At 37.1% G+C, this 23,586-nt stretch overlaps 1 protein-coding gene across 4 annotated transcripts in view; it reads right to left on the bottom strand.

Moving 5' to 3' along the window:
- The window catches only part of LOC124297413 (epithelial discoidin domain-containing receptor 1-like), a 143,221-nt gene that overhangs the window by 78,255 nt on the left and 41,380 nt on the right, over window positions 1-23,586 (bottom strand). The window contains exons 1-2 of one of the 4 annotated variants that reach the window (XM_046748409.1): window positions 19,394-19,593; window positions 19,207-19,320 (exon numbers count right to left, since the gene is read on the bottom strand). The exons of 1 other annotated variant lie outside the window; for it this stretch is intronic. The gene's annotated coding sequence lies outside the window, so the exon portion shown is untranslated. Of the gene's footprint in view, window positions 1-204; window positions 375-19,206; window positions 19,365-19,393; window positions 19,594-23,586 lie in introns of those variants that run through there. 2 more of the 4 variants (XM_046748410.1, XM_046748413.1) reach the window with 2 other exon arrangements.

Genomic DNA, 23,586 nt, shown 5'->3' with positions numbered 1-23,586 from the left:
TATATGTATACGTAAGGCAGCCACATTTCATCTCGCGAATATACGCGTATACAATATGAATACAGTTTGGAATGTATAACCGTCAGGAATATTCATCTTAACCGGCACACCGCCGACATTTATCGCCGTCAAGCCGCATAATACGTATATGTGTATATATATATGTACATGTTTGTGTGTGTGTGTATATACACACGTACGTACTTATAACGTATGACGGAAAACGTGTGCCAGTTCCTGCCTCCCGTATCGGTAGCAATATGGCCTGAATCCCGGCTGAGCCGCATTCGGCTTCTGGAAATTCATCCGACGGCACCCTTAAAGGGCACCTTCTCAACCAAACCCTCGTCAATGCCTTGGAAAATCTAGAGAGCCTGGTAGAAATTTTTTTTTCAAATACAAGTATTAATATGTATCGGTGAATGAATAACGATTGGCAGAGCGTTAGACCTCCACGGTGACAACTTACAAGTTATAGTCGAAAGTATTTCCGGGATTTTCTCTGACTGAAATTTGAAAACCGCTGTTGCAAATTCGGCGATATCTATGATCGGCATATTAGAAAGAGAGGATAAGTAAATTTTCGAATTACGAGTAGCGGCGTCCCCAGTTGCCGTGTTTAGTTTAAAAAGTCCTGACGGAATATTGAATCGAATAAAGTTAAGAAAAACATTTTTCATTACAACATTCTTCTTGTGTAATTAAATTTTTAATGAAATAGTCTTCTGTAGGGTAGTTATACTTCTTTAGGCGCGTTATGAAAAACTGATGAGAGTGAAATTTCAAGATGCGCGCGCATCACTGTAACATAAAATTAACAGGATGAAGTTGCCCACTCAACCGAATTCATTAAGTCTCAAAAAATTTGTGAATATTAGTGAAAAAATTGTGCTAAAATACTTTTTCAAGTGCTCCAATATAATTGAGGTTAGTTATCCGTATGTATTATTTATTGATTTAAATTAAAATATCATTATTTAATATAATTAATACTAAATATTATTAAATTATCAATGTTGAATATTTATTATTGGTTATTTAATATTTACAAAATAAAGAAATAAATTTAATAGAACATTTAATAAAAAGTTCGTGACAAAAATTTAATAGATTATTTAAATATAATGTAAGACATCCGTTATTTGTTTTATTGTTTTTTAATGATGCCAAAGAAGTATAACTTCTCACGCGCGTACATAAGTACACGCACCCATTTTTTTTTTTTTATTTCATTTTTTTTTCTTCTTCACGTCTTAACGCTGGCAAAATCGTCTGTGATTAATTTTGAAATTTATTTTCTTGGCAAAACTTTGAAATTAAAAAAAAATGGTGGCTAAAATTTGAAAAACTTGGATAAATGGACGATATTTGTTTCATTGACGCAGGAATAAAAGATTTATTTTTTTGACACGGACGTTGGTTCGCTTTGTAGAGAAAGTTTGACATCTTTTTTTGAAAAACAGAAATCAACGTCGTATCTTGGAGCGTTTTTGAGTTGTCGTGGCAAAATTAATGAGAAAACGTTACTTAGAGAAAAACACAATCATGTGCGACTAATATGTACCGCTGATTTTCATCGAAAAAAATATCAGACAAATCATTTAGAAATAACAAAAAAAAAAAATTCGCATGTTTTATTTTAACTAGTGTATAAAGTTGAATTGAATTTTTAACACATTTTCATTCTTTCTAGTCCCCCACCCCCTGAGCTTAATTATGAAAATTTTTCACCTTTACTCGCTCTGAAAACGTACGAAATTTTACGATGCGTTTTCCCCTCAATCCGGGTGTCGTCCAAAAGTGTCGTACAAAAAAGGCAGCATCATAAATATGAATACGTTTACCAGAATCGTTTCAGGAACTGAGACCGGCTGCATATGGCAATATCCTTGCAAATTCAATCGGGAGTGATAGACAAACACGTGTGCACGCATGTGTTCGGAATGTAATATCGTTGAAATAACTGCTGTTTCGAGGATATTGTTTGGATGACATTCGGACCGGGTTGCTGCATCGCGTACGATATAACGGGGTTGGCATTGCCTCTTTAGATCCGTAGATTCGGAGGGAACGAAATACGCCCGTCACATCTGGCATACCACGCAAATCTGCAGAAACCCCTGTCAATTTCTTAAACTGCATACCAGCGCCGTTTTCATTACTTAAAAACCTCCCGAAAGGTATTCACGACTCGGTTCGAACCACTCGCGTCGCATCAAATACTCCCTTTTGCACCCCCTCCCCCCCCACCCCCCCCGATTCATTCTTCCTTATCGCTACACTCCGATGTGGTCTCTGTTATTGCAGGTACGAAAGATGGATCGAAAATTGTCGGCTAAGGGAAAACCCGACGAATCTATTCGAATTAAAGCTCGACTGAAGCATCCTGAATACAGGGAAATCGAATCCAGGATAATTTTTAACTTCATCAAAAATTTGCAAAAAAAAAAAGAAAGAATAAATGATATAAAGTAACCCTGTTATCCCTAAAGTAACTTAATCTTTTGATATAAAAATTAGGATGACAAATTTACTAACAAATGCAAAATGAGATTAAAGGTATATCGAATTTAATTATTACCCCGACAAAATAATTTAAATTGATTAGAAAAAAAAAAAACAAAAAAAATTTTACGAAATAAAACTGAACGATTCTCTTTACGTCGTAATTACGAATACTGAATTCAAAATTCGAAAGTTCAAAACGGCGGATGTAAATTCAAATAGTTATTCGATTTTGATAAAACTTTATTGTCACACGGTTTTTGGCGTCACTGATTACGAAACTGAACTCGAAATTCGAAAATTCACCAGCGTGAATTTAAGAGTTAAACGACGCGAAGTTAATCTTTTTCTTTTCTTTTTTTATCGTCACGTTCTTCTCGATTCGTAAAGACTTATCATTCGACGAAATCAATTTAACAAGTAGATATGTAAGGGAATTAGTTAATAAAATCCTGGCATTATATGTATGAGGTAAATATGTAGTGCCCAATTTATAGCAACTGAATCAAATTACTAATTAAAACGACGAGGCAATTTTTCGTTACGACAGAATATTCGTTTCATAAAAAAAAAAAAAAAAAAAAATCGAGAAATCATATGCTTAATGAATCTAGTTTCTTTCATCATCTAGATTCGAACACCGGATGTTAATCTAAGACAGGAAATAGACCTGAACCGTTTTGATTAAACGCGATAAGGAAACATCGAGGATTGTCGTTGTTGGATATAGAATGTGTGTCAGGAGAACATCCGGCGAGGGTTGAAGGTTGAAGGTTGAAGGTTGAAGGTAGTATAGGTACACGTATACGTATCGTACGGAGGAAGGGTAGCCCCACTGCGCCGGGACGAAATCCAATATCGGTGATATTTTATTAGATCTAATATTAATTCCTTCATAAATCTGATCCTCACAATAGCGAAGGCTTGCCAGATTTATTGCCGGCTTCGTACGTATCGCATGTATGGCAGCTATGACGATAGTTTCACACTGCAAAGGATGTATCAACGTTTCTTTTGCGTACACCTTATACCTTACGCATCCTACGCATACGAGAGAGAGAGAGAGAGAGAGAGAGAGAGAGATAGAGACAGAGATAGACAGACATATTGATAGACAGATTTATGGATATATAGATAATTAGATAGACAGACAGATAGATAGACAGATATATAGATAGATAATCAATTGTTTTGAGTTCATTACTGACCTCCCCCGGTGAAACAAAAGGATTGATTACAATCAATGGGTCACTAAAATTCAACGGATAGATAGATCGATAGATAGACAGATAGCTAGATAGACAGTTAGATACATAGACAGACGGATAGGTAGATGGATAGGCAGATAGACGGACAGACATAATGATAGATAGACAGATAGATAGATAGATATATAGCTAGGCAGATAGATAGATAGACAGACAGACAGACAGATGGATGGATAGACAGATGGATATATATATATATATATAGATAGGCAGACAGATAGATAGACAGATAGATAGATAGGCAGACTAATAGATAGACAGAAAGGTAGGTAGATAGACGGATAGATAGATAGATAGATAGACAGATAAGGTTTATTATGCCCATGCCAGTGCTTGGACAAAAAATCAGAGACACAAGTAAAGAATTCGCCGAAAAATAAGAAGAGGTGAAACTAATTGCACAAGTATGAATACGTAAAGAAAAAATAGAATGTTAACAACAGAGGTGGATGACAAGTACGAATTGAATAAAGTAAAAGAGAGAGAGAGAGAGAGAGAGAGAGATGCGAGGGGGGGATGAGGGTCCACAGTTCGGATCCAATGACGCGGATGAGTACCTCGTGCAACACAATGCAACCACCCTCGTCCATCTCTGTGACCACCCCGGCAGATGTGCAATCCTCAATAAAATCCTAGCGTATAGGTACATATTGCCTCTGCAGTGCGTATAATATGAACATGGTCACCGGTCCAACCAGCCCGGTAACAATCCTGTCAGATGCAAAATCTGTGTATACCCAATATGTGATACGATACGTGTCGGAGAATATGTTTCAATTTTATGCAAATACGATTTATCATATTCCAAACCTACGTCTATCTTTAGACGTTTTTCCTTTTTTACGCTGAAATTTTTATCGACTTTATCGAGATTTTGAGCGTGAAATAAATCGTACGTTGGCGAATAGAATGACCTGGTGGAATAATACAAGGTTTTCTCTCATAGTTATGATATAATTGCGAAGGCGATTACTCGCCGAAGATGTTACGGTATTATCAGAGAGTTGTTTATTATTCGTCAGGTGGCATGAAGTTGATAAGTAATTCAAAACAAAGCTCAAGGAGCTCGTAGTTGAATCGAGGGATGTTATGAAGGGGTTGATAACCGTGAGACTCGAGACGCGGCGCGTCGTCTGCACGTCGTGTTTCTTGCTTTGAGTTTGATCTGCGGAGCAGAAATGCGGAAGTGAGTAAGTAAGTGAAGGAAGGAAGTAAGGAAGTAAGATATACAACGGAATTAGGAAGAAAGTTGGGACGGGACGAACGATAGAAAGAGAAAGACGGATAAATTCAGTCGTATTACAAGTTTCGTCTCAAACAGAAGCTTGCGACTCGTAGTCCTTCTCTCCTCGCACAGCGTCTTTTGGTTCTTTGTTCGTTTCGGCTGGGTTAAATTGTTAATAAGACACCGTCACAAAGCCGAGTATATATGTATACATGTACCTCGTACCTACGATATCTACGTTTCTCTTTCACCTCGTCGACGTTCGAAAAAGGGCCGGGGTAGGTATAAATATGTAAGGTAAGAGGGAGTCAGGCTTGATGGCCGGTACGCGATAAAATATTAACGAAATATTGGGGCGTCGGCCCCAATGACGCTCCTGCACGGTTTCATCCGGTGTGTATCTTTTTTTTACCTCTGTAAGGGTGCGAAGCCTTGAGTCCAATCGAAATTCAGGCGCGGTTAGGCGTTGTATATTAAAATGCGATTCGTTTCCGAGCTTTCGAGTTTTACCCTAGTGAAGAATTCGAAAAAGAAAACGTTGAAGGAAATGCGAAACCGATCGGACGATTTAGAAATTGGGAATTTGTCGTACAGCGTTTTAAAAAAAAAAAAAAAAAGAAAAACAAAAATTTTTTCATCTTCACACATGTTTCTTGCTAATTTTTCTTTAAAAACTTTTTCATTCGTCTTCCAAGTCCCATCGGTTTCAGATTTTTCGTTCGGTCGTTTTCTCGATCATCGTCGATGAAGACCCTTTCCTTTTCACGGCGATCAAAAGTATCCCGAAAAAGTTCATTTTTCCGGTGTATTTCCAAGAAAAAGCTGTACCGTCCCCTTTGGGATACCCGAACGCCTGTTTCGAGCATCCGATAAAGCTCCCTGTGCGAGCTTCCTTTCACCCCTGGAAGCGCATGTCTACCCATAACTGCGACGGCATCCCATATTCCTCAGATGTCAAAATAAATTGTTTATTTTCAATTTCTTTAATTCACCGCCCTCCTCCCTCAGGGAAGAGGGGGTGGTGGACCGAAAGCTAACCTGTATACCTATACACATATATATATATATATATATATAATATACAGGTAGCAGCGTTTGCAGCCCCGGGAACTGAATAATATAACGAATTTATTCCACCCGAAGAAAGCTCCAGGGATTAATTTACTTTTTTTCCGTTACTTTTATCACCGCTCTCTTCGTTTTCTTCTCTTCTCTTATCCCCCTTCCCATCCTTTCCAGTCTTCGTCTCTCGTTTACCCCCTTTTTTTTTTTTTTTTTCCCCGCCATCCGCGTCGCTGACATGCATTAAAAATACAAACCTGAGAAAGGTTGTGCAGTTTGACAAGGAAATCGATTCTTTCAAGATTATAAATTACCATCGGTAATAATTAAAATTTTATAATTATTCGCCAGCACGTATACAATAAAACGCAAAGAATTGAGAGATGAGGTTGTAAAAGTTACCACAAATTCAAATCGTCTCAAACAAACACAATATTTTTGCAATACATGTATATATTTATAAAATTTTACACGATATCTGATTGTAAATGCAACGCGAAAATCTTTTCAAAAAAAAATTCAGTTTCAGCGTGAAAATTCATTTAGAATTTTCCCATGTTGGTTAAAATTTATTACGAAACCGAGCGGTAAGTTTTATAAGCGCGAAGGATCGAATCGATTTTCGCAAAATCAAATCGAGATCGCGTATAATTACTTCTGAGTTACAGAGAAAATGCGTCGCATCTAAAGCACAAAGAGTCCGTAATCGAGACTGGGTAAAAAAAAAAAAAAAAAAAAAAATCCCACCAACTTAATTCCTCGTTTAAAATGTAACATTTATAAAGGCTATTTGGTAACTGCGGAATACGGATCAAGAGTGAAGGAATTTAATTTCGTGATACCTTCAGCGAGGCAGTCTTTGTAAAATGACTGCGAAGGTGGCGGATTTTCTTTGTCAAATTAAAATTTTTACGACGACGTTCTTTTACTGCCTGCAGCAGGGATGCAATATGAGATGAACCGAGTTTAAGTCCGAAAGTGCAAGTCACTTGTTCGACGTTGCGAGAAAAAAATTTGCCCCCCCCCCCCCCTCCCATTTTTTCACCTACTTCTTTTCTATTTCTCGATTTTCGATTAAATCGATTATTTTTTGCCCGATTAACCGAGTATAATCGATTATTTTTCCTCACAATCGGTTTTTGTCTTTTACGTCCATGAACGAGGCAAAATAAATACCAACTTGTGTGATTAAAGTGTCGATTATTATCATTGTCTTATTTATTGGAGCTATCGAAACTCGAGAATGATGCACGAATAAAATTTCACTGTTAAGAGAAGGGAGAAAAAATTTGAAAAAAATAAAATAAAAATCTTAACCTGTCCGTACGAAGGATTGACGTTTTTGGTGTATATACAGGGGGTTAAATATCCCGAAGGCGATTGCAGGGGGTGAAAAGCTCCCGTGGGATTCTGTGTCGCGTGTCGCGGGACGAGAGATCGAGATGAATGGTGCAGCGGAATTTCGATCACGCCTCTAATCGTCCCAATTTGCATACTCGGTATATGTAGAAAATGGGATAATCAAGTTATCCGTATTATTATTTTATAGACAAATCGGTTTAAAGAGCGTAACGCGCTTGAATAATGAGAGAGATTGATCGATTGATGGATCGAACGTTTATTTGTGCCGTTTTAAAACCGCATGGAAAATTTAGAATATTATTAGAAATTAGGCGAAGAAATTACGATCAATTAGTCGAACGTACGATCTAGAATTGAGAGAGAAAAAGAGAGTGGTTTGAGAATGGATGCAATTCTTTCAATTGACGCGTTTGTCAAACGATTATAATTCATACAGTGTTGCAGGTATTGTTCGTTATTATAAGCTTGTTGAATGCTTCATTGAAGGAGCAATCTTGCAATAAACTTTACACAAGCAGACGCGATAGGCGATAAGACTTCGTTCAGGCAGTTTAAAAGCGCGTAAGATACGTAAGACGTGTTATTACGTTTTATTGCATGTAACAAAGCTCTATGAAAAAAAAAAGATTTTTTTTTGTTCTCCCGATTTTTCCCATCAAATTCGGTGCTTTAGAACGTAGAATTTATGAACATAATCATAATTATAGTATACTAGCAGCCCATCCCGGCTTCGCACGGGCATATAATAATATTAAGTAATAATATAAATGTTATTTTTCTAGAAACTCACTGTAAACATTGTGTATTTTCTTTTATTATATTATTATATGCCCGTGCGAAGCCGGGATGGGTTGCTAGTGTAGCTTATATGACACGTTCGTAGATTTACCATAGCAGCGCCATCTATTGATTACTTACTCAACCCAGTCGAAAGGTATCGACATCTGTTAGAATCATTTGGAGTTAACAGATAATTGTGACTGTCGAATAATAACAGACAAATAATTAGCAATAAATTAAAATTGCGACTATAATTTGAGATTTAAACTATCCTATCTCTCAAGTTGGATCGAACTGCACATGGTGTGCGTATTTTATTATAATCGGTTAAGTGGTTTAGGAGTCCATTGAGGACAAACGTCGTGACACGAGATTTATATATATTAAGATTAAGATTGGTTCTAGTTTTTATGTTGTAGTAGTATTGCAAGGGAGGGATGAAATTTTTTTTTCTTTATTTTGTTTTTTTTTTGATAAATTTGAGTCATTAAAAAAACAAAGAAATCAAACGAGATCGAATTTTTTATCTGAATATTGCTTTCTTGAGTCATATATATATATGAAAATTTCGATGAAACAAATGACTAGAGTAAATTTCGAAAAAGTTACGCTTATTCTCAGGCTTGTTGACATCGAATATTACCAAGACCACTCGAATATCAATTATAACAAAACCACAGTTGACAATTGTAATTATTTTTATATTATTCTATACTGTTATTTCACGAAAAAGTTGACTTGTAAATTGAATTTAAAATTTTTTTTTTTTTGCCTTCTTGCTTGTGATTATCTTACAATTAGTTTTCCTCTCCGAAATCGATAAATTTTGAATTCACTGTTTGCAAACAAATACAATTTGTAATTATCCACCACGCGGCACTCTGTAAAAAGTTTGTTAAGGTTAAAAAATATATATATTCGGTGAAAAGACGAGCGTTTTACGTTATTTGGAAGATCGCGCTCAGTTGATTTATCTCTTTTTTTATATATATTTGTTTTTTTGAATTTATGAATTATCGTGAATAAAAGATCTTTGTTATCCCTCGCATCAATCATAACGTCAATTTACATCGCAGAGAAGAACCGAACTTTTAATATCGAATATCTCCGGTTGGCGTTTGAGAAGCGTATCTAACGACTTTTTCATTATTAATTCAATCTCGTAAAATGGTTTAAACAATAATGTAATACGGATTCTTAATTCCGGCGAATAAGATTCTCGGCTGATACACTGTTGCGTTATCGATCGTGATCCGTGGTTTGAATATAAATAAGCCAGGAAAGAAGTAACAATAGAAGTGCTAAAGCGCGTTTCTCCGTAAATTACCAAAAAAAAAAAAAATAAAATAAAAAAAAAAAATTAATAAATAAATAAAAAGAATGAACAACTGAAAAGAAAGTAACAAATCAAATAAGAACGCGATCTTCCGCAAAACGTGCAACGCTCGCCTTCTTTTCGCAAAAAAAAAAAAAATTCCTTCATTCGACCCGAACAAACTTTTTACGACGTGCTACGGTGAAAAATCGCGAATTGTTATTTTTTTTTCCTCTTCACTCAAACACCCTAATAATAACGCGTACCAAATGAATTCGTCGTTTTCTTTTCTCTCTCTCTCTCTCTCTCCTTGTCATCCCTTAACGGTTATTCGAAAAAAAGAAGTAGAAGAAGAAGGAGAAAAAAAAAAAAAAGAAAAAAAATAGAAAAAGGAAAAGCTTCTTTCGAGCTTAAGTTATAAACCATCGAAGAACGTTTATATCCGTATTTTATTCGTTCACGTATGCATGTATGTACCTACCAGGTATACATACATACATATATATATACACAATACGGGATTCTCCGAGGTTTTGTTGAAGACGCGAAGAGCGAGGGGAAAGGACGGGGGTGGGGGGTGGGAGGCGGAAAGGGGAAGACGATGTGATTGTACGCCAAGTTTCTTTTGACGTGAAATTAATAATAAAAATGAGATTTGGACCGGAGTTGGGGGTGGAGGGAGAGAGTGAGGTGGGGGGAGGGTGAAAGCGGGGTAGGAATTCTCCATGCGTATAATAATATTCCCCTGAGCAAGTGGAATTAAAAGACGACTATACACGCGCGGGGTTCCTCCATCCATTCTCTGTTCTCCCGTTTCTTCACATCTCGCAAAAATCTGTCTCTCTCTCTCTCTCTCTCAATCCGTCTCGTCGTACATTTTCTCTTCGCTTGTCGTATGTATTATAAACTCTTTCCTTGTGCATTTTATGTTTTTAGTTAATCAGTTTTGATTATGACGATTTGTATTTGAGATAGGAGAAGGGACAGAGAAGGAGACAGAGCGAGAGAGAGAGAGAGAGACGAGCTTAGGTCGAGAAGGGCGAAGGCTGGAGTCGATCGACGTAGTTCAATAAGACAAGACGTGTAACGACTTTTTAAAATTTTAAACTGAATATAGTACCGAGAGGACAAAGACTTCGTTCGTAATCTTTTTTATGAATTTTACTCTACTTTTTTAGTTAAACTAGGCTTTAACGTCAATTTATTGTTGCACAAGCGTCGAATTTTCGCAACAGTTGCAAGAAAATATAGCAACAGCGATCGTAGTGAGAAAGAATAGCAACGGATACCAGACTTTCCGGTAACGCCTAGAAAACTAATTTTCATTTTCTACCTGGAACTATATTTTTCTATTGTTGTAAAAGATGAAAATAGTTAAGGACCGAGCGGTAACCGTTACTAAAAATTTCTCCCAGTTACACCGAAACGAAATCCTAGCTCGTATAAATTATATTTCACGGATAATTTTCTCCTCACTCGTTGTTTTATCTCTTTTTTCTACCTACGTGTGTTCTTTGTTATTCATTGTCTGTGTTTTTAAACTAACAGGCTGAGTTTGTTAGTCCTGCGACGAGTAGGATACCTTTTGTATTGTGAAAATGAAATAACGAATTTAAGAAAGAACGGACAAATAAAATAGAAGTATCCAAAAAATCATCTTAAATACTCAATTTCTCTCTGTGTCTTCATCTTATTTTATCGCGTAGATTTTAGAATAATCTAAAATCAAAGTTATACATATAAGACAGATGGGTTATTGTAAGAATCTTTGACGACATTCGATAATTAGGGGTTGTTGTTTTCTTTTTTTTTTTTTTTTTTGTAAAGCAGTTTTCGAAAATTTATCCAATCCTCTAGCTGCATAGATATTCAATTCATATTTTCAAGCGTTCTCACGAAGTTGCAATTCTCCACGGCGAGCACATTCAACTGCAGATGTTGCTGGATAATGTGGCACGTACAATTAAAAACTTTGGCAAAATAATTAATTGTAGAAAGTTTACAAACGCTGTACAACGCGATGTGGATTAATTACAAATAACTTCCATTATTTGTACATCAAATTCCATTCAACGGATGAAAGTGTTATACCGAACGAAATTTTTATCACCTAAGAAAAGATTTACCAGTTATTTACACGTTCGGAAGCAATTTTAAACCCAATTATCGACCACGAAATTGTTGAAAAAAATTTTAGAACAGAAATTCAAAAATCCAGCCACGAGGCCGAATCGATGAAAATTTTTTTTAAGATCGTGTCAAAATTTCAAGTAGATCGGACGAAAAGTTGACCGAGAAAATCTCAGCCGGTGGATCGAAAGCCTGTTCGTTCGCTATTTATACGCGTCATGCCGCCATTTTGTTATTAATTTGAATGAAAAAATTCAAAAATATTCTTAAAACTTTGAATAATAAAGCCCTCAAACTCAAATTGCTCCGAGTGTTTTCATTTTCTTGAGAAAAAAAAAAAAAAAAAACAAATAAAAAAAAGGCAATCCCCCCCCCCTTTTTTCCTGTCTTAAGCACGCTTTAAATTTGCATTAAACAAATTGACGCGTGAATCGAACGGTAAAATATTCATTCGCATTAATTATCCTCAACTATATACCGTAAGGTGAATATATGTAATAGAATGCGAAGTTTTTGTCTCGATGTCAGTCCATCAGGCGCAGAACAAGTTAATTAAATTCTACGCTCTTCATGTCCGGGACGAGTTTGCAAAGGACTTGACGTTTCTGCACAATGATGATGCTGCTGCTGCTGCTGCTGTTGCTGCAGAAGGGTGGCGTTGAGAAACCAGCCCAAGTTGTTAATTAGACTCACAATGAATGGCACTACATTCATCCGAAAACACTCAAAGCTTCAACTCTCTGCATCAACGCCGCATTCCGTCGCTCGGGAGTTAAACGGGTATACGGGCATTGGTATTTCATAACTTCACCAATGTTCTATGCATTAACGTTACCCGAAAAATGTCCGACACTGTGCAGGAGTCCTTTGGACGCTGGTCGAAACGAAAGTTCCGCCACTTCCGCTTCTTTTTTTCCATTTTTTTTGCCAAAGTATTTCCCGAGGTCCAAGTATTGAGAATTTTCTTTTTTTTTTCTTTTTTTTTTTTTCTCTCTCCCGCGTCAAATCGTGCAACGTGCCAGCAGTTCCGATTCGCGTGCCAAATTTTTGAAAAACAAACTGTGTATTCAAAGAGAATTCTTTTCCCGGCTGAAGGTCGACAAGTTTTTGGGGGATGGAAGATGGATACGAAAAATAAAAAAAAAACATAAAAATAATCACCCGTTCGCTGCAAGCGCCTGTTTTGTTAGAATGAGAAGAAAAAAAAAAAAATAGAAACGACTGAAAAAATTGTAAAAAAAGAAGCGCTTCCGGTAAGAGAGTGATTTTTTTGTTTTGAATGTTCTACCGACAGTGAATAGAAAAAAAAAAAAATAAATAAAAATGGGTTCTAGCGAAAAAGTGCGATTTTTTTTTTTTTACAATTTTCAACAGCTCGATGCCAGTTTTTCGATATTCTTCACTACCTTAGATGAATTTTTCATCCAGAAAACTTGTCGACTCTTCGCCAGGAGAAGAATTTTCTTTTCAAAACACCGTTTAATTTTCAAAATTTAGCTCGCGAACAGGAACCAGTCGTTATTCGAGTGAGGAGAGAACGAAAAAAAAAAAAAAAAAAAAAGAAGATGAAAATTCTCAATATTTAGACCTCAGGGAACACTTGAGCGCAAAAAAAAAAAAAAAAAAAACCCAGAAGTGCCAGAACTTTTAGGTTACTCTCCGCGTTCAAACGACTCGTATGAGTTCAACAGCTTTTTATTCTTACTCCAGAAAATTTTTACGAAACAAAACTTATATTTTATTATTAACCCCACTCGAATCAAATTCGTCGATAAAATAAAACGCGATGCATTGAAGAGGTTGTGCAGTCTGATCGATCATTTCTGTTAATTATATTACGAGAAAGTCGGATATAGACGTATAAAGTGTGTATCGAATTATTATATCCGTGAGGTACGAGGAACTTTTTGAAAATATTGGAATTTGAAAAAAAAAAAAAAAGAAAACGATCGCGTATCGATGCTTCGTTTACAAATCCGTTTGAAATTCTTACAAACATCTCGTAGATTTGTCCGTTTTCACTTCAAGATGTGTAAATTTTTGATCATTCTTTTTTTTTTTCAAAAAATCTATTTTCAAAAAAATTCGTAACGATTCATCGATGTTTAAAAATTTTATCCGTACTGTAAACCCCGGTGTTTAAATATCCTTATTTTTTCAAATTCTAGAAAAAGATCTCCGACATTCTCCGAGAATGAAAAAAAAAAAACACCATCGAAATGAAAGTAAAATTTTTCCGCGAAGCAAAAAAAGCAAAAAAAACCGTCTCACCGACGTTACATTTGATTAAATAAATAATTCCTCTTCAAAAATCGTTACCAACCACCTGCCACTGCGCGGGTATAAAGTTATTATCGTCACTCGGTAAAACGGGGGTTGAAATCAAGAATAGGGGTTGGAGGGTTGGAAGGTTCGGATGAGGGGGGGTGGGGGGCGAGATTACCCCCGGGGTTTTGGGGGCAATTGATTGATACATGTCGGTGTTATGAAATACCTGTACTTTGGTATCATCCCCCTGCCCTCTAACCCCTCACCCCTTGCCGAGCTCGGGGCTAAAATACTCCCGAGGGAAGCAGGTGAAAGTGCGCGGGTGAAAAGGGGCGGCAGGTTCGCCTGTGCACGACGATTTTACACGGCGTCACGTTATGTTTTTGTACATGTACGTTTATACAAGAGTTTCTCAACCCCTTGGATATATTACACCTGTATGTATACATATATGCTTTGGATGCACGTTCAGCTCCTGCAGAATGCAGTGTCAGTGACTCTGGGTACACGTTCCGGTAATTGAGGTACGTGGAAAAGAAATAAACGCTCGATTCGCTCGACAATTTTTCACCTTTGTCTTCTTGTTTTTTTTTTTCATTTTTTTAGTCACAGTTTCTCTGTTCTCAAAGGTGGTATGGGAAGTCATTGCAATGACTGAAAATGAAAAGATGAGTTTTTACCAGATTCTCGCGTTTTGAGGTTTAGAGAATCAACTCTTATCATTTTCAAACGGATTTTTGTCCGTGTCTGTGTGTGTGATGATTTTTTTTTTTTCGTCAGACGATATTTCGAGAACGAGTTACCGGATTTCAATGATTTTAGTCTCAAGCGATGCGGATTTTGTAAACTTAGAACTGATTGGATTTTGGATTTTGGATTAAAAATGATGATTTCTTGAAAGTGGATTAATGGATTTGAATCAAAATTCGTATCGTGAGGTTTTTTGGGTTTTGTAAACTTTGTAATGGTAGATCCATTAAAGTGGTGAAAAATAAAAAAAAATCGTCATATTTTCATGTAACACGGTATCCAAGGGCTTCAAAATCGTTAATCACGAATCTGAATTTGTAGTTTCAAATTTAAATTGGCTATCATTAATTTTTTTTCCTCTATGAACTTGAAACCTGCAGTGTGAGAGCGAGAATTTTGGGCTTGTTTTTTTTTTATTACATCCCATTCTCGTCACGCTTTCTTTCGAAATATATTACGTCACAGATTAAGGCTTACACATTTCTTACTTTCAAGTTGATAAAACCGAATCCAGTATCTCTGTATACGATCAGGCAATTTTTTGTCAAATTTTCATTTCAACCCCCCACATTTGTAAAAATAAAACTGTTCGATTAAAAGTTCAAAATTTTTTAATCGATACAGGAACAACATTTCTTCGACGCTTATGAAATCATGCGATAATCACTGAATTATTACCGTTATTGCTGTCGTTAACTACCGACAAATGTGAATTGTCTAATCAAATCCGCGTTTGCGGCAATTCAACGTTTGATCGTGTAAATATATTGCATTGCAATCGCGAACCGTTCGGTAGATTCTAATAAATCACAGCGGTTATCTCGCGTATTTGTTTCGCTCTATATTACGCACATCGAGAAAAAAGTCAAACAAACAAATTCTCACACGATAATAATAGATATGCACGTTGCGTTACAATATGTACAACATCGCAAGCGCACGTGTTAAAATGGATCGTTGATTATATTATCAGCGTTCAAGGAACGAGTTTCTCATACTCTCACGATAAGCCAGTCTCGCAATTTTTAAAAACATTTTTATTCGCGGTCTGCTCGAATGAATCGTGCGACGTTTGATTTACGATCGTTGCTGAAACACCGCGACGTCTCGTAAATTTTTCCTTTTCACATTCTTTCTTGCTTTCTTTTTTTCCTTCTCTCTCTTTGCCATTTTTCGACACGAATTCATAGATTGCGATTAGACCTCAAAGTCGAGGAATCGGGAATACAGAGGTCCCTTGTTTTCTGACTATGGCGCATCGCATTCGCATGACGTACGTGAATTTTTTTTTTTCCACCATTTTGAATTTCGTAATTCTGAACAATCGCTTTAGAATTGTAATCACCTACCTCGAGGTCCGATAGATCAGCTATGATTTTATAAATTTGTTTATTTAAAAAAACGTGTCCCTTAAAAGGGTCGCAAAGCGGATTATCTTAGAGTTGATATATAAAGAGCTCAAATTTTCAGGACATTTTTTTTTTCATCATTTTGAAAACGCTTAAGCCCGGGAAGCATAAAAATTCATGAACAACCCTATTAAGAACCACCCTAAAGTATATTTATAGGTATAATTCACAACCTGCGATTTTTACTTTTTTACATTTATGTATCTGTCATTATTATCATTATTGTTATTATTATTATTATTTTCCTTCTTGTTCTTGTTGATCTTCAATCACTTGTCATCTAATGCATTAATTCGTACATCATGAAATTGCGACAAAGATAATTTCGGAACGAAGAGTTCGTTACAAAAAGTTCATTAGCGATCGATATTTTATCTTCCATGTTTGAACATGAATTATTATTATTATCATCTTCGAAATTCCGGCGGATCCGTGTCAAACAGTTTCCTCGATTTTCATAAATTTTATCCGACCAAACACAGCGTCGGTAAACACTGGATATCATCTCGATCCGACGTTGGGTATAATAAATTTTCAATAATAAACTCGGGGCTCGTGAGTTGTTGTCGAAATTGTAATATACACAGATATATAAAATGTATACGTTGTACCTCGTCACGTATGTTGTATATACAAAAGGCAAAGGGGCATACATGTATACGTATACTTTCGAGGAAATCGTATCCCTCAGGAGCGGTTATCTTATCGGCTATATCGCGCTGCGCCTGCTCGATCCTTTACTTCTCCTCTCTCATCCCTCCATCCTGAACAAATATTTGCCCAACGTACAAGCCTGTCTCTCGATTTCGCTTCCCGTTTCGTACCTACATTCGTGGCTATCGCCAATTTTCTGCCGACCAAACGACCACGAGGTGTTACATAGGTATGTGGACACTGGACTCCGTCGGGGATGAGAATGAGGGGTGAATAGTAGACTGAGAGAAATTTTTAGTTCCGTTTAACGCTCGTTTCATTAACCATTTTCACTTTTTACCACAATCGAAAAATATTGTTCCAGGTAGAAAATGAAAATTAGTTTTATAGCCGTTGTCGGAAAGTCTGGTATCCGTTGCTCAATTTTTCTAGTTACCGTAACAAATGAAATTTTTCTCAGTGATGATGAGAGAAAGAGAGGATATATACAGAGGTCGACTCATTTTTTATTTTTTATTTTGTACCACATGAATTAGCTGACGAAATGAGAGAGTATTGGGAGAACGATATAATTCATGGTGTCGCCATGTGTTTTTCTTTGTATATCAGAATGGATAAGAAAAGCCAGACGACCCTCTTTGTATCTACTCAATATTGATATTCACCCCCTCCCCATAATTTCGTCAAAGTTCACCATACATTTGTACAATGGTACATGATTGATGAATCACGACTAGCGTGACGGGTTTTTGTGCCAATTTAGCAACAACTTGCAGCGTCTTGGAAATCGCGGTTTAGGGGACGATGAATGGTTTAGACGGTATTTGTTGTGAATTTCATGGTGATTACGGGTAATCAAAATAGGAACAATGCTGAGTGATAATCCATCCATCCGATCTTGCAATTAAGTTCCCGATGGAAATTTCCATTTTGACAAGGGATTCGGCATTATTCCGTGAGTTTTCGGTGAAACTCACCGCTCAGTAGATACATAAACTACATTTTGACGTACCGCTGCGTATCGCATTGAAAATGTAACTTTGTTAGCTAATCTCCTGGGTGATGAATTTCATTAAAAAAAAGAATCACATACAGAAATCCATATGGATTCTGTAGTCCGGACTGTTGGGAGGAAAGTAAAACTCGTTCGTGTGAATCGAAACAACGATGATTGATACGAGTGAAGGATCGATACTACGATCGATCTATCTTCCATACCAACGTCTGACGGATTTCACAACGCGGGGGAATTCGGTATAGGTCATATCGTATTCCGGGTCAGAGATCGCAAAAGCGAGCGGAGACGGTTGTCATCCTTATCCTCGTTGTCGTCTTTGGAGTTGAAGGGCTCGCAGTAAACACCAGGCGGAAAAGGAGGAAAGCGACTCGAATAAACGAGGGAGGCGGCCACCTGTCAGTGGCATGCTAGAGGAAGAGAGAGAGAGAGAGAGAGAGAGAGCTTTTGGGTGAGTACAAGGCTGCAGAACCGCAGAGTCCCGCGGGTCTTATGAAAAGGGTTGGCAGCTGTATACGCTCCATAAATCAATCTGTCTCTGTATCCGCATCGCGAACTCAAATTTTCCTCCCATCTTCGATCTACTCGAGCCCGGTAAAACACCCTCCCCCTACCCATACCACTCAGTCCCGGATCTCTGCTTTGGCCACTTTGCGAAAAGTAGGGTAGAATATGAGAGAATAAGGTGGGGATTAAAAAGACGAGTAAAAAGGGAGAGGGGGAAATATTTCGGGTCACGTGCTTTGGAACGAGGATCCAGAATCGCGGTATCTGGATCCAAATCCACGTGGCACACGTATCGGCCCTTAACCTTTGGAAAACGCGGTAAGCCATTAACCACAAAATAAACAAGCACGAAATAAACTAAATTCAAAACAAAAGTTAGCGGTTCGATGTGTCTAAAAATAATTACACTTCAGAATGTTCATTTGGAGTGTAAGTAAACACTCCGAGGTTAATTTTTTTTTTGTTTTTTTGCAAAGCGATAGTTTCAGTCTCGTGGATTTTCAACAACCGTTGATCGAGTTTGAACCGAGAAAAAAAAACAAAAAAAAAAAAACGTTCTTTCCTAAACACTTCCTCTACACATTTCACCGTTTAAATATAATCGATGAAGTTATAAATATCAAGAATCGATTATCATTATTATATCTTGCCGAAGATTCTCCCCGAGTTCCAAGAATCAAGCGAATAAATCGAAGGGATGAAAATCGCGAGATGGATGCGTGATAACGGATCGAACGATTACGGCACGCTTCCCGTTTAGCCTGACGAAGTAGTAGCATCGATGACGGGTCAGCCGTCGAGTAGAAGACGTGTGGAAGTGAAAAAAAAAAAAAAAAAAAGAGTCCGTGGAACGACGGCGATGCATCGAAGGGTGTAGAGGAGGGTTCACGTGACACGGAGAAGTTTAATCAAAAGTGATAAACAAAAAAAAAAAAGATCAAATTCCATGTACTCACCGTCTGCGACGAGAGAAGCGGTGGTAGATCCGTTCGGTAGATTTTCACTCACTGCTCAATTAATTATGCCAACTCCAACGGTTAACCCCCGCGAAACGAACGAACTTGACAAATCTGTGAAGCAATAAGATAGGAAAAATTGAAAAAAAAAAAAAAAAAAATACAAGTTTAGTTACAAGAAACAAACAAACGAACTGCACGCGCGGTAATATCGCTGACGATTTTAACCACCGAGCATCCGCACGGACGTTGAGAGGGGGGTTGGGGATCTATCGATCTATTTATCAACGCGTGCTTATTCGAGCGCGTATTTAAAAGAGCCCGCAGACTTGCGGTACGTCGGGTGTTTGGTTGGCTGCCGGCGGCGACGCACCAATCTGCGATAACCAATCCCCTCGCGACCCTGCGACAGACTGAAGCCGAACGGGATTTGACAGCGCCGCCGTGACCCGGCGGCAGCGCCTAAAACTAACCGCGCGATCCGACATCTGCGCGTAGCTCTTAACGCTTATCCGAGCGGGTCGCGCGCTGCCGAGGAGAAACCAGCGTCGCCTCACCCCCACCCCCACCGCCCTTGTATTAGTATTTAGTAGCTTGCTGAATTGCCGCTCACCCCCCCCACCCCCTCCCGCCCACCCATCTTCCATCGTAACCCAACTCACCCTCGACGACGTCTTGCTCTCTTGTCCTGCAGGGCTGTATAATGATCAATTTGACCGAGATATGATAGGTAGGTACTTGCAGGGAATTAAATTCAACGCTCGAGGTGAAATCTTTACCGTTGAGATCAGAAGACCGAGATATTCAGCTAGGAGCGTTGGTGAGATAAGAATAATCGATTAATCGAAGAGGATTCGATTTAATCGGTTAAAATTTATCGATCGATCGATTGTTTTGTGTTCTTTTTTTTTGCGCGAAACTGTGCATTTGAAAGTAAAAATTTGTAAATTTCTGTACCGTACTCTTGATGGCGGAAATGTTTTTAGATAACTTCTAGTTTCGTTCGAAATGGTTTTCAATTTCAGGTAAAAATATTCATTTAACTTTCACTTGTTATATCGGATTGGTATTTAATGAATGAAACAATGATAACACCGGCACACAAAAAAAATTGAGTAGAATGTGCATTTGACCGGACCTACCTACGGGTACGTATTTTGGTCCGCTGAATCCGAATTCGAGGTCAGTTTGACCCCTACACCCCCAAAATTTCGAGAAAACTTCGAAAAACCGTAAAAATGATGAAAATCGGCAGTTTTAATGATAAAAAAAATTTTGTGGAACTAAACTAAGCGTGATTTTCATGTATTTCGATCTGCTGAATATGAATCGAAACTTTATTGAGACCAAGAGCCATTTCAAATGTAAAAAAATCACACAAACCCTCCAAAATTCCGAAAAAATATAGTTTTCACGATAAAAAAACTTTTTCTGGTCCAATTCAGATAAAATTTTATATCTTTTCATGTCTTCAATTCGCATCTTAATTTTTTTAGTCTATTCACCCTCTAAAGCTGGAAAAATTCGAAAAAATTGTAAAAATTATAATTTTTATATATTATATATAATAATTTTATATATAATTATGCCGATTTTCATCATTTTTACGGTTTTTCGAAGTTTTCTCGAAATTTTGGGGGTGTAGGGGTCAAACTGACCTCGAATTCGGATTCAGCGGACCAAAATACGTACCCGTAGGTAGGTCCGGTCAAATGCACATTCTACTCAATTTTTTTTGTGTGCCGGTGTAATCATTGATAATTTAATGACATAAATTGATATTGATTTTGCCACTTTCGTGTGAGTAGAAAACAGCGACCGATTCTGAGGAAAAATATAAAAATCTAGTTTGAAAAACAATCGATTTAATCCAAAATCGATTATTTTTGGTGATTCTTATTGTTAGTCCGATATCGACGCGTCTTGTTAACTTTTTTGCCAGATAGTTGTAAGCCGATAAGGAGATGGATTCTGCTCAAATATCTAGGGCCGTTTTCTTGCACTGAAATATAAAGCCTATGCTTTCGTTTCGTAGTCCTCTTTTTAGTTCAGGAGAAATCGTACTGCATTAGCAGTTTAATGAGTCAAATGGTACAATAAATAAGAGACAAATGTTGTGTAGTTTTGCCGTAAATATCAATTTTCGTTGTTTCTCCGATGAAGTTTGGTTGATAGGATTTTACAGATTCAACTGTAAACGAATTCGTTATCATTTCAGATCGATAGTGGAATATAAACTGCAAATATTCCGATAATCTGATCTATTTTAAATTGAGAGATATGAGAAGCTCCATATTTTTAGCCAAATATAAGGTCTGCGATATTCTTCTTTCAAATCGTGATCATCGATTTTTTTTTCAGATTTACAAACTGCGAAGATCGCGCTTGAAAAATACGAAAATCGAAAATGCTGGAATTGGAAAAAAGAAAGCGTAGACACATCGATAAATTGTTTCAAATCACTTTTCAATCGATAAAAATCTCGTAGATTTGTTCTATTTTATTCTACCAGGGTTCGTTTATTCGGAAAATTATTTCCTACAAAGTGCAGTGGAAAAGATTTTATTATTATCAGTTTTAGTAGTCGATTCAACACAGATATTTAATGATTGTGATCGATATCGGTTCAGTGTTGTAAAATTAAATATTCTTTAATTTAAAAATTAAAACCTTACGATAAAAAGTGTTACTGTAACTTTTGGCAAATAGTGTTCCCAATAAAATATCCCTTCCGGTAGAGTGAAATCGAACGATTCTACTAGATTTCCAATCGTTTTGAAACGATTCGAAACGATTAATTGTTTCACGAGCTTTTGTTCATAATTCCGGTGTTTTCCTGTTTTGATGATTTTAACAAGGTCTTCGTGCATCAAAAAAATCACCTTGATAAATACTCAAGATTATTTCGTAACAAATTTAATGAAAAGTACCGATTTTTTTACACATAATCTTCTTCAACAGCTGGACGATGGTTAGAAATCGGCTACCGTAAAATATTTGATTCCGTAGACAACTTTTAGATTTCTCGAAGTTTTTGTCATTGAAAAATACAACCCCCTTTCGATTATTATTTATACTCTAGTGGTTTCTCTTCAATTTCGTGATAATTTTAGTCCTCATTTTTCGCACTATTCTCTTAGAGTTCTCTCTTTTGAATTTTTTCTCCTCTCTCCAACTCACCGAGAGAATTTAGGTTAAGCGCATTGATAAAATCGAATAACCGCGGTTGGCCCAACGAGCACGGGGTGGAGAAATGGGGAGGGATTGGAAGTGAGAAGTGAGTTTCCGAGGCGATATTACAAAGGAAATCAGCGATTCGATCAAGCCGCGGGGAAGCTAATTCGAGTCTCAATCACCATTAATTGTCGGGGTTTCATGAATCGCGGATATCGAGTCGTCGATGAATTCGAACTGATTAATCGGGTATTCGCACCGCGAATCCGGACAGCGACGAATAAATGTTCGGCTCTTTCTAATTCCCCTTCTCTTCTTCCAATTTTCCCACTTCGAGCCGAGGAATGCGCTTCGCAAGTTCGTTCTGATTTAATCGCTTTTGGGATCTGGGGCACGGCAAAAGCTCGCCGCAAGCTTTGGCAGTTCGGCAAGCTTCGACTTTCGTTTACTGCCACAAAACACCGACTACGAACCGAAGTTAAGACGGGGCTACATTTTCGACGGTCTAAAATCGTGCATATTTTTACGAGCTTTGTTCTTTTTTTTTTTAAATATTTTTTTTAAGAAAACGAAAACACTCGGAGCAACTTGAGTATGAGGGCTTTATTAATCATAGCTTCCAAGAACATTTGCGAATTTTTTCCGTTGAGAAATTAATAACACAATGGAGGCATTTTAAAATGAAAACAGTAAATGAAAAACAAATTCCAAAATGTTCGTGAAACTATGAGAATAAAAAAACAAAAAAACTCTTCAAAATAGGTACATAAATTTTAGACCGTCCAAGGTGTCCCCCCCCTAATACAGCTGACGAGGAAGTCGAGAACCTGAATAAGCAGATTTATTCTCCGGTATGTAATTCGTCAGGTTCAAAGTAACGGCACCAATTGAATCGACTATTTAATAATTCAACGATCGGTGAAAAAAATTGACATGTGTATATACATATATGTATATATATATATATATATTCCAAGAGCACGCGCGATTGAAAATATTTCGCAACTATACGTATAATAAAAAATTGGCCAGGGCTTATTCCGCGAGTGAATGATAACTTTTGCATGCGATTTGATTGGAAAACATGTGAAAAAAAAAAAAAACGAAAAACATTGAAATTGAAAATTGTCCCGCCGCGAAATTGGCCGATAAAAAATCCGCCCGCTCCAGGGAAGAGAATAGAAAAGAAAAAAAAAAAAACAAATT

Source organism: Neodiprion virginianus, chromosome 2 (genome assembly GCF_021901495.1).
Source record: "Neodiprion virginianus isolate iyNeoVirg1 chromosome 2, iyNeoVirg1.1, whole genome shotgun sequence".
NCBI classification, from domain to species: Eukaryota; Metazoa; Arthropoda; class Insecta; order Hymenoptera; family Diprionidae; genus Neodiprion; species Neodiprion virginianus.
The sequence above is the reverse complement of the archived record's forward strand: the minus strand, read 5'-3'. Positions and strand labels throughout refer to the sequence as shown.